The sequence below is a fragment of the Alligator sinensis genome, unplaced genomic scaffold (assembly GCF_000455745.1).
Source record: "Alligator sinensis unplaced genomic scaffold, ASM45574v1 scaffold98_1, whole genome shotgun sequence".
In the NCBI taxonomy this organism is placed as follows: Eukaryota; Metazoa; Chordata; order Crocodylia; family Alligatoridae; genus Alligator; species Alligator sinensis.
This window is the reverse complement of record NW_005842058.1, coordinates 456370-475835: the sequence shown is the minus strand read 5'-3', so window position 1 is coordinate 475835 and position 19466 is coordinate 456370. Positions and strand designations below refer to the sequence as shown.

The 19466-nt window shown below is 45.9% G+C and overlaps 1 long non-coding RNA gene across 1 annotated transcript in view; it reads right to left on the bottom strand.

The window, feature by feature from the left end:
- Nucleotides 1–15454, bottom strand: part of LOC102378941 — a 54474-nt gene extending 39020 nt beyond the window's left edge. Inside the window, exons 1-2 of the long non-coding RNA XR_323759.1 lie at nucleotides 15326–15454; nucleotides 14907–15049 (exon numbers count right to left, since the gene is read on the bottom strand). This is a non-coding gene — a long non-coding RNA (uncharacterized LOC102378941). The remainder of the gene's footprint in view (nucleotides 1–14906; nucleotides 15050–15325) is intronic.
- Nucleotides 15455–19466: the final 4012 nt, after the last annotated feature.

Genomic DNA, 19466 nt, shown 5'->3' with positions numbered 1-19466 from the left:
GGGCCCGGGCGCTCCACCACCCCCCCCCCCCCCCCGTGTGGTAATTTGGTACAACGCAAGCAGTGCAAATGCAAGCTTTCCCTGAATCTGCTTCACATTCCTGTGACTCATGCCTCATGTAGAACAGCTCTATTTAGACCTGGAGAGACATGATGTTAAACACTATTTTGCGCCATGTTTAAAAAAAAATGGTGTTAGGGCAGGACCTGGGGCTTATCTGTGACCAGCTAATGCATTTTTTGAGTATGGCATGTCCTTCTGTAAAATAGATGTTGTCATGTTTAACATCCCCATGGTTAGAACGTGCTTATTTGCTTTCTAGCACAGTGTATTTTTCCTGCACAGACTTGGATTAGGGTCTTGCAGTCTCCATGGCCTGTTCAGGTGCGACCTTTTTGACCGAAAAGGGGAGAGAATGCTGCTGTTGCTATTTAGTTAGAATAACCTGTGACGACAATGTGCTGAAATCATTGGCAGATGACTGCATTGAACGGTTCACGTGTCCAGAGCCTGAAAACTGCTTGATACAAGAGCAAGTTGAACTATTTGCTGTAAACAGCTTAATCCATGAATTCAGCTGATTTTTTTTTTGTGAATGATTTCCCATGAGACTTTCTTTTACTTTTTTTTTTTATATACATATTTTTGTTTTCCTTATTTATTTAATACGTAGTACATGTGAACATGCTTCAGTCCGCTGTTTGCTTTGTATGATTGTTTCCCCCTGCTCCTGCTAGTGATTTCTGTGCACCAAACCCTTGGAACCTATTCAAGATGGCAGCACACAGCCCTTTTATGACATTAATTCCCATTAATACTTGTAACTACTTCATTATAACTGAAAGTTTGTTGTGTCACTATTGAATGATGGCTCAGTGTAGCTAGAGAGTTGAGTTCAACTCCTGTTTCAGCTACACTCCCTATGGGGTCATGGACAAGTCGCTTCATCTTGGTCCACTGGCTAATTGACAAAAAGATTCCCTTTGTTCATTTAAGCTATAAATTCTTGATAGCTATAGCTGCCTCACCTTGACTCTATGTATTGATTGGACTCACGCTTCAAAGTGTGACCCAGAGGTGAAAGAACTTATTTCTAACAGCCCCCCCCCCAAACTGAGTCATCCAGTAACATCCCCATACTGTTTTTTGTAGGACAGAACATTTTCCTCCGAGGTGAAACTTTTATTCTGGCTTCTCCTTCAGGCTCAACTTCCACAATTTCCATGGATCTTAATCCATTTTCATCAGACTGCTCTGCATCTCTATTTGTGACCAATTTATCTCTCGCTCATCTCTGGATAAGAACATATGAACAACTCTTGCTTTCTATCTCCTCTTATGATGTTTATTCACAATGGTGTTTTTAGTGGAATTCAGACCATTTATTCATTAAGTGTGATGCATCCCTTTCAGTGTGTGCTGTTACCATCCAGAATTTCATTGTCACATACTGGGTCTCCTTCCTCATGTCAAAACTTTATTTAATATGCTTCTAACTAGATGGGAATATACAAAAGACACTGAATGCTTTTAAATTGCAGTGGTTTTGCATTTTGTTGAAACCAAACCCCAGCAATAAGACATGACAGGTTACCGGGCCGTTCAGAGGCAATTATGTCATATTTCAGGAGGTGTTGTAGGGAACAGTGATACAGAGGGAAGAGAAGAGAAAAGAAAAGGAAAGGAAGTTGTATGAGCCATCATTTCTGAAACACCTATGGCCCCACCAATGCCCCATCAGAAATAGAAAACAGGGGGAAAATGACAGGAAAGTTATTATTTAGGGTCCTGTAAGATGGTTTAAGTCATAAAAAAGCAATGGGATGAGGCTTACTTAAAGTGATTATCTAAGAAACGACGCCGCGGATTTTTTGTGACTTCATTGGAATGGTATCCGTTTATACCAGTAAATTGATGAAATCTCTATAATTGGGAGGGGATGGGATGTCATTTGTAAAATGCTATCTATCTATTGGTGCACTGGCTGTATGTGTCTGGGTCTGTGTATGTGTGCATGTGTAAAGGATGTAGCCAGACAGAAGCAAAGTCAGACACAGAAGCAAAGTCTCTGCTGCCTACAGTAGAGAATGGATAGTGCATGAAATGATAATTCCCACGGGCCAGGAAGGTGGAGAGAAGACTGGTCTAGTACGAGCTGAACAGAAAGGGGCAGCTCATCAGTTTACTGAGTGATATTGCCTTGAATTCATTAGAAGCCATCATTCTCTCCTTACACGCACGCTTCTTGCATGCAGCTGCTGCTGTGGTCTTTCAAAACTACCAGAATGGATTTGGCAATTAAGACCGTGGATGTAAAGGGTCATATCTAGAGGCATCATCCTGGTGTGTGTGCTTGGACTGGGTGTGGGTTATGGATGTGGGGGGAGGGGGGTGCTTGGACTGGGTGTGGGTTATGGATGGGGGTATGCGTGCTTGAACTGGGTGTGGGTTATGGATAGGATGAGCATTTGAATGCCAACTGGAGTACAGGTTGAAGGAAGAAAAGCATTGGTGGAGTGAGGAAGGACAGAGGGATGTGTGCATGCCTATTTTCATATGGGGAGGAGGACTAGAAGCATGTGAAAGAACATGCAGGTGTGTCCATGTATGAAGGGAAAGTGTGCTCGCGTGCAAGTTTAAAGGCATGCATACATATTGGATTACACGACCGTGTGCGTAGGAGAGTAGGAGCTTTTGCATAGTGGGGGATGGAAGCACATGTGCATATGCACACAGACTCAGGGACACAAGTGTGCGCGTAAGCTTTGACAGAAACATGCCTGTTTGAATACAAGGGAACGGAGTGTGTCTGTGAGTAATTCTGTGGGGGACAGCCCACGCGTGAGCTTATGTGGCACATGGCTGTGTGCGCCTGGCAGGTGGGCGTTTGCTGCACCTCGTCTTCTAATTGCATCTCTTTCCAACCCTCCTCTGCCTTGACGCAGCTCTTGCTCAACACCCCCTCCACCTCATTCAGGGACTGGCTCCCGTTACACATACTTCATTTTTTTCAGCTTCACATGTTAATGGCTGGGGAACATTACTGTTTCTGAACATAATGGTCTCCGACTACCAGGAGGAGCCTCTCACCTGGCTCTCTGCAGTGTTGTGAGTTGGGATGGACAGGGGCCAGCAGTAGCCACGTTTATTCAGGGAATTATGAAGGGACTTATAACCAGAGACTTCCCTACAGCTTTCATTGTATATGCTCTTTAAAGGGACCAAGGGCTGGTAAATCCCCTCCTTTTAAATCAATCCAGCTATCTGCTTTGTCCATACTTCCTGCTGTAAAATGGGGATAATCAACTTGCCTCCCCCTGAACAGACTAGGAGCATTAACCCATTAAGATCTGTAAACCTGGATGAACATGCAAAGTGCTATCAGCCCAGGAGCATACCTTCCCTTATTTTACTGCTACCCTGGACTTGATACAGCAGATCCAGGCACAACAGACCATAGACGTAGCGGTGATTTGTGGAAAGCGGTAACTCCTGCTTTGGTTATCACCCACAAGCAGCATTTCCTAGTGTTACCTGGATGGGAGGCTGTCAGTGAAGTGCTTACTGGGCTCCTGATGAGAAGAGCTCAGCATAGCCCTGCTCTCCTCTGCTCAAGGAATGGCTCTCCCTTCCAGCCCACCTGAATGGAACTACTTCTGACAAACTCCCAGGGTTCCACCTGGAAGCAATCCACCCATGACACCTTATACCCAGCATATTCTACTTCCCCTTTGGCAGTCCCTGAAAGAAAGATGTTAAAAGCCCAATCCAGCAATGTGCCGAGTTGCCTCCATGCTCCATCTGAAGCTATGGCTAGTCGCAGGTGCCCACCGCTTCCCAGGCTTAGACTGTAAATCATCAGTTTGGGTATGCCCACCCACAGGGAGCATAGCGTAGCTCACCAGCAAAGAGGTTTCTAGTGAGACAGTGTATGCAAAGTGCCGTTGCCTTTGCCAAACACAGCACACGCTGCTTATTATTAGGTTAATTAAAACCATAAAAGCAAGTTCTGATTTGCACTGAGCATTTGGGAGCAGATGGCAACAAGTACTGAGCTCCATAAAAGAGAATTGAAAGTTGTAAAGTGTCTTTGGCTCATCTGTGCTGAAGCACTGGGGGGAAAGTATGATGGGAATGAGAAGCAAGGGGTGGTGGGGTAGTGGGGGAGGAGTCGCAATGTGAGGCTTGCCCTGTATTTGATATTCCTTGCTACACCGGTTTATGGCTGCCTGAACACCTGGGCCGCTACTATCAATAAATCGCATGCACTATCTTTCAAGGGATCTTTATGGCACAAGGCCATCATTGACAGAAAATCTTGTTCAGGAATTTGGTGCTTATTATTAGGTGCTCTGGGGTGAACCAGGCAAAACCCCAGGACTAGCTTCAAAGAAGGAGAGAGGCTGGAGGCAGAACCAGAGCTGAGCTGCTTCTTGAGTTCTTGCAACAGCAAAAAAAAAAAAGAACAAAAAGAAGGGGACTTGCAAGCACCCAGGCCAATTCCCAAGCAGGACTGGGGCACTGGGCCCAAAGCCAAGCACCGAGTGCACGCTACTGCCACTGCCTACGCACACTGCAAGCAGGACAAGGAGATGCAATCGGTGGTTGGCTGTACATGCAATTAGCAATAGGCACCGTATCAACGGAATAAGTACATAAGTGTGAGTCTATTCCCTGCTGCTTATGTCCCTTAAGCTATTAACATGTGTCCTCCTGTAGCATCTCCATGTTGTTACAGAAATGCATAAATGCATCAAGTGGATTTTGTTCCAAGTTTGAACACATCTATCGCAGACTTAAAGCTTTGCCTAGAACAATGCACTGTTTGACTGGTTCAGCTGCACTTTGCTTTCAGGTACCCCTTTGGAGCTGGTATTTTCAAAGCACTCAGTGCAAGCAAAAAAGATGCGTTTCCTCTGAACAGTCGGCACAAACAGTCAGTAGAGGAAGCTATTTGAAATGCAAACAAAAAACGAGAAATGCTCCAAATCATAAAGATCCCAGGAGCCATGTCCCTTATTCCCAAGGGTCATATGCTGAAACAGCATCTGCTCTTACACCTGTACACAAGTGTCTCATTCCTGAAGCACTCCTGCAACAGATATGCCAAAGGTATCCAAGAAAAGCTGAGTGTTTTCCATACAGGGGTGGAGAAAGTTCAGCTCTACTTTCTCCAGTGGCCCATCTCTAATATACAGGCACATAAACAAATCTAATGAGCATAGAGAGAATGACTCGCAAGGCGAAAGCACCGAATGAAATAAAGACAGCAGGCAAAATGAAGACAAACAGTTTGAGCGCCTCTGTTCAGACTGTACATTCAAGTAAAGAGCCAGCAGGACTGTTAAGAAATCCAATAACAAAAAAAAGCCATTACAACCCAGCCGGAAAGCCACGCTTCCTTTCACCCACTCCAGTGCCTGGGGGCCAGGAGCACATATATCCCTGAGGATAAAGGGCTGCTTACCATGCAAAGCCACTGGTCCTCAGGGGGTTAAACTGCCATAGCACTAATAGAAGGGCTGCCCTGCCCTTCACCTAGTGTCCTAGGAAAATGCTGTTCTAGCCACAGGAGCAACTAAAAGCTTGGGTGCTTAAGTCACATCAGTGTGAGAATTTGGCTACAAACATGATGGAAAATAGGACCATAAATCTCTGTTTTAATCTGGTTTGGGGCCTAGTATTGGATTTAATGACAGAGGCAGGATGGCTTGGTAGCCAATGTGGTGGCTCTAAGATCTTCCTTCAGATTCATCCAGAAAATCTCTCCTTCGTCAGACAGCCTACAAGAAACTTCATGGTAGTCCGAGTGCTGTTGTGCCACGACCCCCATTTATCTCACTAACTGATGCCATCTCCTTGTTTCTGGGTACTTCCCATATCAGTCCGTGTCTGTCTCTATGCTTGGGTCTTATACTGTAGTCTTTTGAGGGTAGCAGTCTTCTTGTCTATGCTTGTGCAGCACCTGGCACACTGGGACCTTTACCCATGGCTAGGGCTCCCAGGCATTAGAGTCATACAAATAATAAATCCACATGCACCTTAAAAAGAGCAAGGCTTAAAACCCCTGTGGAGAAATAGTTGGCGCGCTGCTACCCTGTGGGCTTTTTTAGTGTGGCCGCAAACTGGCATTAATAGATGGGGGGGAATGCATGTGGCTTTAAACTGGCAAAATGTTGCTAGTGCAGATGAAGGGCGCGCACGCGCATGGCCCTGATAAAAAAAATCATCTCTCAACCACAGGCGCAAGCAGGGGGGCTCATTGTAGTGGGAATGGCTCTGTACCTAGGTAAAGGCTCCATCTCCGAACAGAGCATCTCCTATCCAACTGCTCTTGTTTTTGTGTTGTTGCTCCATTTGCTAACTTTTTTCCATTTGCTATCTAGGAGCCTAGAAAGGCTGCTGCATGCTCAGGATGCAGAGCACAGCGAGTCTGTGCCGTTATGATTAGATGGCTGAGACCCAACTTCAGCAGCTGTTAATCCTGACTATTAATTAGAAGATTTGGGGTAAGAATTCCAGCACGGAAGCTCAGTTCAGCTCGAGCAGTTCCCAGATCCTTTTATTTTTCTCCCTTGCATCATAATCCTTCACAAAACCTATGTGGAAAATGGGGTCAGGTCTAGAGCAAAAGCAAGGGAATTCGGGGATGGTGCTAAGTTTCCACCCCCCTTGATAATGGAAGCCAGAATGATGCCATGGCAACACCGGGAAACTTACCCCGTTCTGAAAATGACTGGATTATCTGCCAGGACCTGCATCATTAATTTTTACTTTCTAATGGCATGGCCAACCTTCCATTATGCGGAGGGCTTCCTTTGGCTTATGGACACAGAGGGGTACCATCCCTGCTCCGAAAAGCTCCCTGTTTGATAGGCATGACAGGGAAAGGACAGGAGGGAAAAGAACGGAGGAATGAGTTGCCCAAGGCCAAACAGCCAGTCAGTTGCAGAGGCAGAAACAGAATCCAGCTCTCCGATTTCCCACACTGATGTCTTCTGTCCAACCTGTAACTCTGCCCCCACACTACTGATCCCAACTTCTCCACTTGTTTAACGACAGCAATTGGGGTTACGTTGCTTTGTTGCAATTCTGGCAGTGAAGCCACAGCAAGGCAAGCCAGATTTCAGTCCTCCAAAGCTGGGGTGACCGTCACAAAGCTACTCTTTTAAGCAGCATTAGTGTCATGGATCTTTAAGTAGCCATCAACCCGGTTGCATTTTAATATGCAGGAGAAGGTGTCTTCATTAGAGCAGGACACGCACAGCCCTGCAATCACCGTTATGCTGTTATTATTTTGTTTTTAAATTTAAACCCAATTAATTTTAATCACATTCAAGCCCCACTTGTTGCAAATGCCTGAGCATAGGCTGGATCCTAAAGTGATGGAAATGTGCAGATTTCCACAGGCTTTGGTGGGGCTCCCTCATTTACCCCCACTATGGATCTGGACCAGGGAACATGGTCCCTCTAGGCCAGAGCACTCACTACTTTTAAGCCACTCAGAGAGAGCAATGCGTGATCTGGTACTTTGGTAGCAGAAATAAATCTGATCTCAGGAGTTGCATGCAGCTCACCTAGGAGCAGAAGTTGTGCCGTGCAATCCATGCACCCAGGTGGAGCAGCTCACTGGGGACATGAGCCTAATGGATTACAAGCAAAACGGAAAGAAGGAGGAACCCAGGGAAATCAGCTGGCATTTTTTTTTTTTTTTTTTTTTTAAAGTGGACTGTCTGTGCAAAGGGAAAGGGGAAAAAAAAAAAAAAGACAAAATCTGCCCAAGGAATTATTGGCGAGGAATGATCCTACCCGCTCTGGGCCAGGGTCTTGGCTGTGCTGCATTTCCTCAGAAAGCAAGGGGGAGTCTGAGGCCCATCAAGGAATCATTACACCTCTGCCTGGGCCAGAGACCAGGGCAGAGCAATGAATGTTGCTCCAGTAGGCACCAGCTGGCAGCTGACCATAGGCAACCATCTGCTAGCTGAGAGATATGCAGACTTCAGACCATGCCTCTTGTCAGCCTGTAGCATAATCCTTATGCAGGGGACGGCAGGGAGGGTGGCCTAGGGAGGTGCAGTCAGTCTCCTAATCCTATCTTCTGTGCAATGCAAAGGGAGCAAAGCAGGCCAGAACTTCTGACCCATTACTATGAAGTACCCCTCACCATCTGCAGAGCCCAATGCCATGCATTTTTGGAAACATATTCTGTCCCCCATTGCCTGGGGGTGATGGTACGCACACACGTGCACCCCCCGCTGTAGAATACCAGAACACAAAAAGGTGGCAGGTTCAGCTTGGACTCTGCCCAAGAAATGGGTGCAAAGCCATTAACATCAGAGAGAATGAAATATTGATGGCCAGAAAGCTGTTAATGGAAACAAGTGAATTGGCAACCCCAACCTATGGTATCGTGCCCATTCTGCTTGAAAAAATACAAATAAAAAAAAAAAAAAAAAAGAAGGAAACAATGAGAGATAATGCAAAAGAGATAAAGAAGCTAGAGGAGAAGCCAAGGTAACAGTCCCACAGGCTGATAGTATACAGCTGGGCCTTTCTCGGTCTTTCTTTTGCATTTTATAAACTAAATTGATTTACAGAAGAAAAGAAGCACTTAACACATTCAAAGCAATCTCTTTCCGTCTAAAAAAGGCAGCAGCTTTAATTGAATTTCCAACGGTTTTCTTTCTTTCTTTTTTTTTTCCCCCCCCTTCAGTAAATCTGTATATTGCATCTGAATGAGGGAAGGAAAAATCTTCAGAGCAATGTCTAAGACTGTTGTCACTTAAACTGTCATAAGTTATAGGAAATTGAGGGTAACTGAGTACAACCCTTCTTTGATGGGACAGTTCAGAAAGCAGCAGATTTTGGTAGGCTTCTGGCTATCTTGTATTAAGTCAATACTATACAGAGGAGCCCTTTGTGGAGACACTCGGGCCGAATTTCCAAATAGCCAGCACTGATGAGCAGGGGCCAGACTTGGAAATGTATTCAGCACCCTACTGGCTCAGGTCAATGGAGCTACACTGATTTATACCAGCTGTAAATTTGATCCTAAATTGCCAAGGCATTCAGTAGGTCAAGTCAAGGTGAAGCAGTGACGAATTGGAGACGGTGCTTCAGAAGAGCCCATCGTATGGAGAGCTTGGTGCAGTAGTCAGCATTTGGGGGCCTACATGGGAGAAGTCAGCATTCAGGGGCCAAAACACAAGTCTGGATGTCAGCAAGCCTTCCCCAAGGGCAAGACAGCCTGGTGGAAGCATCTGTAGACTGTCTTGCTTAAATAACTAGTATTGGTCTGCTCCAAAATCTGTGTACTAGATTAGATGGTTCCAGGGTCTGATCCAGAACAGCAACCTCTATCCTACTAGCAGGTCTGGGTCCTGTTCTACACTGGACTCCTTGTACAAACTGCATTGCTCGCTTGAATTTGCAGCTGGAGGCTAATACTATTTCCCCAGCTCCCAGGGGGCATAAGGATTAATTGGTGAAGTCCCAGATTCAACTAAGCACATAAGCAGGTGCTTACATTTCACAAGACTTAAGCACGTGCTTAACGGCACTGCTTAATCAGGCAAATCCATACTGGGCTCTTCAAGTGAAAGGTGGCAAGAGGGACAGAGGATGGTTATAACAATGTTGCCTGGCAGCATCAAAGTTAGTGTTGTTTTGTAAATTAATTTTAAAGTGAGACATAAAACCCTGACTCTTTCCAAATGGAGGGAACCTGTTAGTGCAAAATTTTATCTACAGATAGTTATGATGCCTTTTGAATTCTCTGTGCCAGTTTTTGTCTTCATATAGTTATGATAGGACACCCATAAAACTGTTCTCTTGCTCATATTTGTCCTCAGCCTGCCCTTCCATTGCAGCCTAAGTTCTCTCTCAAAACGCACTAAAACCCAGTCGGTTTGACCCAGTGCAACGAGCAGGATCTTTCAACTTGTTGCACAAGCAGCCTCGTTCAGGACATGCCAGAACTGTGGAACCGGTGACTTTGCCACCTCCCTGTTCCTCCAATGCGGTATATTTTTGAGCTATTAGTCAGCTTACAGAATAATACCCCCACTGTCAGGTCCGTTTTCTAGCTGCGAGATACACAGCAACACTCCTACCCATCCTGCTTGTGGCACCTGGTTCTAGACCCCAACATAGCAAAACAGAGCAAGTCTGGCAGCTGAATGAGACACTATGCTTGGTTGGCGACGACTTCTCTAGCATATGGCCGCTAGTTGGCAGAGACAAGGACGTGGAAGGCGGCTCTGCAGGTTTGCACATAACGAAAAGGAAAGGCTGGAGAAGAAGCTCCCCGAGCTGCCCTTAAAGGATGCACCGAATCCTCCAGCCCTGTTTGCCATCTGCTCAGCACCCCCTTCCACTTCCACTCCAAACACCCCTGATTAGTGAAGAGACTTCTCATCACGAAGGCACAGCAAGGGCAGGTGGGAGTGACTTGGCACTCTCCGAAACACAGGAAATCTCTTCAAAAACAGACCTAGCTCCCAGCAAATTAGAAACATCCTCACAATTACTCAACAATTAGATGGTGCAGGCAATTAGGCTACTGTGCTTCAAGTGGAAAATTGCTAGGCACCAGCCTGAAATGCTCATCTGAGGGAGGGCTGCCCAAGATGATGGAGTGATCATTTCCCTAGCCTATGTGCACTATGGAGAGACTGCAGTCCGTGCCAGCACTTATAATGAAGATGGTGCCGCTCTTGGACTATTTGTGCACTGACTAGTCCGAGAGCAGAGCGGGGGATTCTCTTTCCTTTTAGCTTGGGCCACGGCAGGCATGTGGCTGCATTTCTGGAATCAAAAGTGAATGTCTGTTTACTTCTTTATTGGTTCAATATATGCAGCTTAGACTATAGTTTCTCAGCCTGTGGCATGAATACCCCTGGGGGTATGCAAAACACAGGCAGGGGGTATGCGGGTACCCCAACACTCTCTCTCTCACCCTCTTTTCCTCTCAAAACTAGGGCAAAAAAATTGGTGTGCCGGGCATTGCTCAGCACTTTAAATTCCGCAGTAATAACTTGGTGTGCTGCGCTTTACACGGCACTGGGTTGAGCCCTCCTAACTTCGGCCAACATCACCTCTAGCGCAGGTACATACTTGAGTTGTGCACCCCTGGTGTAAGAGGTGGCAACCCTACCCACAGCAGATCAGACATCTGTCATATCACGGCCTTCTATGCCCAGCCCTTCTTCCAACATATGGCATACATTAGTCTGCAAATATAAAATCCCCTGGAAAATTGAGTGTAGGGGTACTTTTGGAAATTTTCAGAAGTTAGGGGGTATTTGCTACTTAAAAGGTTGAGAAACACTGGCTTAGACTAACCTGCAAAGAATGAATCGATTTAGCCCCAGGATTTTTGCCTGCCTGTACTTGGCCATTATATTTGGGTCAAGGAATTAGAAACAGGTTCCAGAATAGGACCCCCCCAACTTTTTGTTTCAGCCCTCCAACTAATATTCCCAGCTAATGAGGGGAAAGTCAATAGTTCAGAAAAGTAGAGGCAAGTTCTAGGTATGGAAGAGAGAGAGAGAGAGAGCTTTGCATCCTCCCACCTGCTAGCACTCTTCCAGTTGTTCAGCTAAGCAGGATGCTACCCACTTGATTTGTTGCCCCCCTTTCCTCCATGAGGCACCAAGGAGTCTGTAATGGTGCAGCATGATTGAGCTCATTCTGTTACAGAAGCTGGGTGACAAGAACTGCAAACATATTGCATCTTCATGGATCAGGCGGTTCACTGCAGGTAACCACCCTGTATAAGTGTCTGCCCTATGTATGCATAATGCTACCACATTAGTAACATCGCAGTTCATGGGATGCACTAGACCTTGTCTGCTCCGTGCCACAGCAAGCACTCCTATATTATTATTTATCATTGGATTCATTTCTGAGTAACAGGAGTGACAAATTGGAGGCAGTGTGAAAAAGGCCCAGGGGGCTGACGGGCTGATTTAAGAGATAAGGTTAAAAGATGATTATTATTTAATTTTAACTTGGCTAAAGGGCATCTAATGCGAGCGGATGAGACAATATATAAGAAATATAACCTCCCCGCCGCCAACAGGATTTACACACAGGACCTTCTGCATTACAGCAAAAACTGTTCCTGTCCTGAACAGAAAGAACATCTCTGTTAGGGCTTAGCAGAAGAACACTACTATCTTGCAGCGCACCGGCTATCAGGGAGCAACAGGATATTTTTCCCCAAAGTGTTTCTCAGCCACTAGAGCTTGTTGTAAAACATAGCATTGCTTCGTTAGCTCTTATTCCCTAGGATATTCGCTGGCAGCACTTGTAGGCTACTATCCCGAAGTGGCCTCTACAACCTCTAGAATGGGCTATACTGCTATTCTACCAGTTGGCTGCAGAAACTTTTGAACTGGATAAGAAATAAATACACGCCAAGGAACAACTCTGATCGTCAGGGAGAAAGTCTAGGTGCTCTCATTAGGTCTTTGTGTCCCCACTTTAAGTAATCTAAGACATGCACACATCTTCCTGTAGGACAGCTCCTAGTTCCATGGACATCCATGACACTACACCCGTTGATGTTAGTTGGGAACCAGGCCCTAGGCATCTTTCCGTGGAGCTAAAAGACTTTGGTATTCACTAGTTCCAAGCCATGCCAAAATCTTCAATAACCGAGACCGGCATACAGCTGTGGGAAATCTGATTTTAAATATTAGAGCAGTGATTAATAGCTGAGACATCTAATTTGTTTCACTTTATTTGCCTCTCTGAAAATACCAGGAGGACACTTAAGCACAAATCCCCGTGCCCCTGTACACCAATACCATCGTGAGCACACAGGCTCCACTGCACAAATACAGAGCTCTAATATGTGCCTAAGCTATTTGCATAATATTATTGAAGCGCTGAAGCTCCAGTCACGTATATCTCTTTTTATTTGCCAGAAAATTAAATTACAAAAATAAAAAGGTTTTCTCCCCCACACTGTAATTTATGTTCTGGACAGAAGCGGGCTGTTTTTGTATGCCGACAAAGAGAGCAACCTCTTGGTCCTAATGAATTCATGAGCACCGATTCCCAAGGGAAACAGCATGAATATTATACTGGAAAATATAGCATTTCGGACTGATGCAAAATGCCTTTCCCTCCCTCCTTTCCCCCCATCCCGCTGTTCACTTTAATCCTTGTAAAAGCATGCTTCATGCCATGGATCTGTTCTCAGGTGGAGGAGGCTGGGAATGCAAGACCAGTTGGTAAGTCCCTGAAAGGCAGAAGGTTATGGTACTACTAGGAGTGATATGATAAGGGGTTGCATTCAGGGTTAGGAAAAAAAATTTTCTCCACCTGAAACGGCTTTAATAAGTCAGCCTGATGCCTTATATTTAAACAGAGCCTTTCATCTGAGACCTTTCTTGATGCCCACCCCTTCCTCCAGCACTGAAATGCAGCCATTTGGGGAGCAGAGCAGGGCAATACAGTCAGGAGTCAGCTCACTTTTCTTTCCCCAACACTACCACAGGGTACTTTCTCCTTATCATGGGGCACGGGTGTGAATATGGGCAGTGACCATGGAGCAGGTAGCTGCCTTCTCCCTTTTACCCCATTTATCCATCTAAGGGCAGGTAAGGCTTTGCTCAAGGTTCCTGCAAAGGCTTAGGAGATGTTAATTGTACATGCTGTACACAGTCTCATCGACTCATCTTTGCTTAATCAAGGCCTTCAGGTGGAATTTAGCTTTGACTGTTGCAACTGTAATCCCTAAAGGCACCATTGTGTTAGGTATTACACAGACACTGAAAGACAAAGAGCTTAAACCCAAATAGATGGGGCATGCAAAGAGATCAACAGAGAGCAAAGGGAAGCCACCTGCCATACAGCAGAAATGAGAGTAAAGCCCAGATCTCTGGACTCTGAAGACACAATCCTGTCCACTGGAGACACGGTGCTCTGCCATGCTGTAGCCTCTCCTGGGTACCGGATAGGGATAGCAGACACTCAGAATATCATGCTAGACGTGCCTCACAGGCCACCTGCTCTGCATGCTATAACCCAAGACGGATGGGATACACTTGCCCTTGGCGAAGCACTGGACTTTCCAAAAGCCATGCTGGAGCCCAAAAGCTCTTGGCACCATGCTGAAAGCAGTGACCCTACACCCATTTATGGTACAGGTACATGGAGCAAGCATGCTAACTTTCTCTGTGGCATTCCCTAGCATGGTGTGGACATACTTCTGGGCGGTCAGCTTTATGGAAGAGTCCAATACAGCAGCTCAGCACTCAAGAGGGGCCATAATGGTGCCTGTTACTATTTTTTTTTTTCCATTTCCCTTAGAAATCCCATTTTGCAGTCTTGGTTTTTGCCTGACATTTGAAGGATGAGCTATTAACGATACTAAATTAATAACTGTTATAGAGTATATTTGAGAAGATCATAAAAAAATCAGTAATGTCATCATGTCAAGCAAAGTTTCTGATGGTTTTTTTAAATTATGCATGTCTTCTATTTTTTTTCCCCCTCCAACATTGATCCAAAGCTTTCAGAGGGACATTAATCTACCTGACCACATCAGAATCCTTAATTATTCACGTCCAGCCATCTAACTAATTCCCTGGAAGCTCCCCGAGGACCTGCAATTGTTCAACTATATTTCTGAAAGTCAGGCTCAGAGCTCACCCTTTACCCTCCTTCCTGTCTTTATTTTGTCACATAAAGAAGTCTAGAGAGAAGTAGTTCCTCTTCCTTCCTATCTCACCCTGTTGGGGTAGGCTTCTGGGGATGCTAACTGAGAGGAGAACAGCCCTCTGGAGGGGAAATGCTTACAACGCTCTTGAATCTCAGCTCTTCAACATCTGCCAGTGTTCACAGTGTCCATGGTTCAGGGGAATTTTCATTCTAATTAATTAGTATTTACTCACAGAAGTAGTCCGACTTCAGCCACATAATGCTCCTGACCCTGTTCTTCCATAGCTTGTTTCAAGGCACCTGCTGGAACTCATATGATGAAGCACTCCCCCATGTCAGCAAGGATTATCTGTGCAAGCTCTGCATCTGCAAGGGTCTGGAAGAAGCACCGTTGGAGCTGCATTAGTATTTCCAGGCCTAAAAACCTATACAAATGATTCTCTCAAAATATCCTCAAACTGGTTTTGGAGCTCTGTTTGCTTGTGAAAAGAGCTTCTTCCTGCAAATGAAGCAGGACTTCTCCTCCATTGGGCTAAGCTGCAAAAATGCAGATGCCCTGCTTGGCAGTGCCTGAGCTCCAGGAGCAAACTTTTTAAGAAAATAAAACTCCTCATGCCCCTGCAAAAAAGAGCACAACAGAAAAGGAACTAACCTGCAGACCAGCTAATTCAATCCAGGACAATAGCTGCACACCAGGCAAGCAATATAGTTCATGCAGCAAAAGAGCTCTCAAGAGAAAAGAAAGCAGATAAAAGAGGCTGTTACTCCCAGGGCTTCTCTAGGTTTGGGGCAGGTGATGGATTGGCTTCTGGTTCCTTGGAGTTACTTTAATTAGGAAAAGGTGAAGAGCCACTCAATCCTGGCAAAAACTAGATCAACCCAGCTGAGCTGGGTCAAGAAAACAAGGTGCTTACCAAACAGCAGGTTTGTGCAGTAACCCAGCCGGCCCTTGCTCAGATATCAATTAAGAGCTGGGTTCTTCCTGAGCCTCTAGTAAATGCTCCATTTCTTCCTAACAGGGGCAGAGGAGCCCTCCTTTGTGCTCACCAGCTAGACATTTTGCCTCTTGTGGTAAAGCCCTCTGAGCTGCTTCACCACCTGCAAGGTGAGATCACCTGCTGCCAATCTGCCGGTAACGAGACCCTGGGCGGCAGGATTCTCGCAGAGGTACAGCCTGGGTTTTCTGTGTGCTGCTGTGTCCCCTACTCTGCTGAATGGACATGCCCCGGTTATTAATTTGCCCAGAAATCATAATTTCCCACAGGCGCTTCGGTCAAGAAACAGAAAAACCAAAGGGCTTATCGAGAGGAAGACCGAATGGTACAACAGAGGAAAAAGTGATGCAGTGCTTTGGACTTCAGAGTACCTCCCTTCTTCCTGCTTGTCGCAGGGAGCCCCTAATGCTTGCTGCCTGCAAAACAATCCACAGAGCCATGTTTCCCCCAAAAGCTGGAGAATCCTCTAGAGAGTTTCTGCCTGTGGGTCCATGACATACATCGCATGTACTACTGTCACTTCACAGAGCCCCAAAACCCATTGTACCAGGTGCTGCACAAATCATAGGCCTCTGAAGAAGGGTCTCTGCACTTGTAATTAAAGCGGCACCCAGAGAACCATGCTATAATGGGAGCTGTTGGTATCTGTAGTAAGATACTATCCCTTCCCCAAAATATTTCTAAATAAACCAGACGGATAGTGGTCTTGCCCCACATTTTGCAAAATAAGTAACACAACCAAGGTCACACAGAGAGCCTGTGACAGTTCTGGGACCAGAAAACAGCTTTCTTTTCTGACAGTCTGTCTAGGGCCCAAGTTGCTAGATTATGGGCATGTCTACGTGTTCATTAATGAGCCATAGTTGCCGCACATTAAGTTTAAGACTGGGTTAACCAAGTACTACATCAATGCGCAGAAAGTCACGGTACTGCGCAGCAGGTTTTAGTGACACTTACTGCACAGTAGCTTAATACTACTGCACAGTAGTGTATTACCACAGGTTTGCCTGGCACACTACAGCGCAGTGTTATTAGGCCACCGTGCAGTTAGCGTCTCATGTAGATGTGCCTTATGACCTCTTTCCTGCAACGCTGCTGGCTCATCTGTGGGCACTGCGATGTAAAAAAGTGTCCAGGATTCCCACAAGGGTTGCGGATGCACCAATTCTAGCCACTGCCTGTGATATTTGCTGTGTTTTATTGCTGCTCCTGCATGTCTGGTTTTACATCTAATATTCCCTTCATTTTGTGAGAGCAGTGCTTTATGCCTACCCCGTGCTGTGGAGCATTACCCACGATTCTGGGCATTGCGCCTTCACACTCCTGGATCCCTGATGATGAGCTCTTCCTGCTTAACCTACCCTGTGGCAGCTTCTTTAGAGCCTTTGCAACAAGCAGGAGGTTTTCTAGCCTGGGGGAGGATACTGGGCTAAATCCCTCCATCTCTGGTATAATTCCATTAACTTCAGGGGTAAATTTGGCCCCGAGTTTTCGACGTTTTACCTGCAGCTCTGTTGGAAGCATCTCTTCCCCCCACCCCCCTTCCCTCCACTAAGCGCATTTGCAAAGGCCAGTCTTACCTTGCCAGGCTTTTTATCTCTCTGTAACTTGCTACAGAACAGAGCCTATGAGCAGGTTAGAGATTCAGAGATTTACTGTCCCCAGAGGGGAATTAACAAAATAAAAAAAATAAGTAAACGCTGAGTGCTTCGAATCATGCTTGCTTCATCTTCCAGGCCCAGCGCAAGATGGGCACAGGGATTATTGTAGGGACACAGACCCTGGGGTCTGGCCATGCTCGATTCTGGCCAGGGCCCACCAAGATCTGATAGAGCCTCGGCAAGAAATTGGGAACATTATAAGAAATTCAAGGTCCGGTGTGCAGCTGGTTGAAGCTGTGTGCTCATGCCATGCTGGGGAGAGAGTAGGAATAGAGCGTCTCCGTTTTAATTCCAGCTGAGTGGCTAGTTCTCGGGATGTTTGGGATAGACCAACACTGGCCCCCTTGGCACTGAAGCGAGAGCCTTCTATGGAAGTACAAGGACAGGGACCTCGTGCTGGAGTTCAGAGCTGGCAAAGGGACCAAGCCCTCTGCACAGAAAGCAAACAATTTGCTCTGAACAGATCAGGAGAAAGGAAGGATTATGATCTCTGTTTTCTCACGGGGGGAAGCAGAGGCACAGATGCAGATGGTAGGGCTCGATGGTCAAAAGAGTGCAGAAGGCTGAGCCCTAGCCCAAGCAGGAGCTGAGATCCTTTAAGAAAATTGGCTGCTAAGAAATCCTGGCTCCACTGGGCTTGCCTAAGGTGTCACATAGGATGCTGCAGCAGAGCCAAAAACTGAGTTGGGGATCTTTCAAATCCTAAAGCCGGTGGTTTCATGTTCCCAGCTGAGTGGGGGGGCCCAGGAGTAGACTTTATTCCAGACCCTTGTATTCAGTACCTGATTAGGAATCCCTTTGCCATCCATCCTTCTTGTTCTGATTTCTGTATACCTCTCACCTCCCCTCCTTTTCCATGCCATCTTGTGAATCTCTCTTTTCTGTCTTGCTGCTCCCATCTCCCTTCTTTCAAGAGGAGTTCAGCTTTGCTGCCTACACAGTGCGCACCCAGGGCTAAAACCTTCTGTTAACGCTCTGGCATTTGATAGATTATCAGTTGAGGATACACAGAGGGAAGAAATATATTGTGCAAATTACTTGATAATGTGCAGCAACCAGGCACCATGACCTTAAAAATTCCTGTTAACAGAGGAAAAAAAAGGTGGGAAGACTTTGCTGGGAGCCTTGATAATCCAGATGGAAAATGGAATCGTTTTTTATGATTCTAACCTACTGCAACTCTGCCCTTAAGGTCAATAATCTCAGTAACAACCTTTTCCTCCAAGAAAATGTTAGAGCTCCTGCAAGTACCCGTGGGAATTAAAGTTCAGGCGTCTCTGAAAAGTAGCTAATTCCAGACCCATTTACCTGCCAGTTGAGGCTGGTCTGAACATACCTTGCGCTCTTGATATGCTCTCACACCCTTCACAGAGGCACTGTCCTCCACCTTACAGCTAAGGGATCCATCCAGGTATGTGGGCTGCTTAAAAGAAGCTGCAGTCTGGGGAGAGCCAGAACTGGGGCTGCCTACTGGAAGCCGAACCAATTTGCACGTGTGCCAACTTTTGTTGCACACACTTATTTCAGTGTAAAATTCGCTCATCTCAGTTCACTCCAGGTGCTGTGCCAACAAAACTGTATCTATTTCAGTAACGTTAAATCACCTGATAGTGAAATGGGTGCAGCTCTAGGTGTGCATGCCCTTAAGTGAGTTTAAAGTTGGCATGCATTGATTTAGATCGTGTTGCTCAACATTCAGAGGCAATCTAGGTTAACAAAGCCATCTTCAAACTGGCATCACCAGTTCAATGATGCCTGTTAAACCAGTGCAACTTCTGGCATGTGGACAAGACTCCAGGGATAGTTTTAAGGTGAATTGAAATATATGCTGGGATTTGGACAAGTTTAAGCCCTTGGATTTCAAAGCCAGTTAAACCAGCATGACTTTTCCCTGCAGACAAAGCTGAAAATAAGCCAGGTGGGAAATGTATGGATAAAAGGAATAGATGGATTAAGGGAACTGGACAAGGGAAAAATTGAGGACAATAGGGTAAAATGTGGCACAGCAGATGATAGCAGTGTGCAGTGCTCTGATGCAAATTGTCAGCTGGGCACTGGAGAGAGATGGAGATTTGAGGAGGGAGAGACACTGCTCGTTGTACATATACCATCGTACAGACTCAGGACTGGGTTGCAG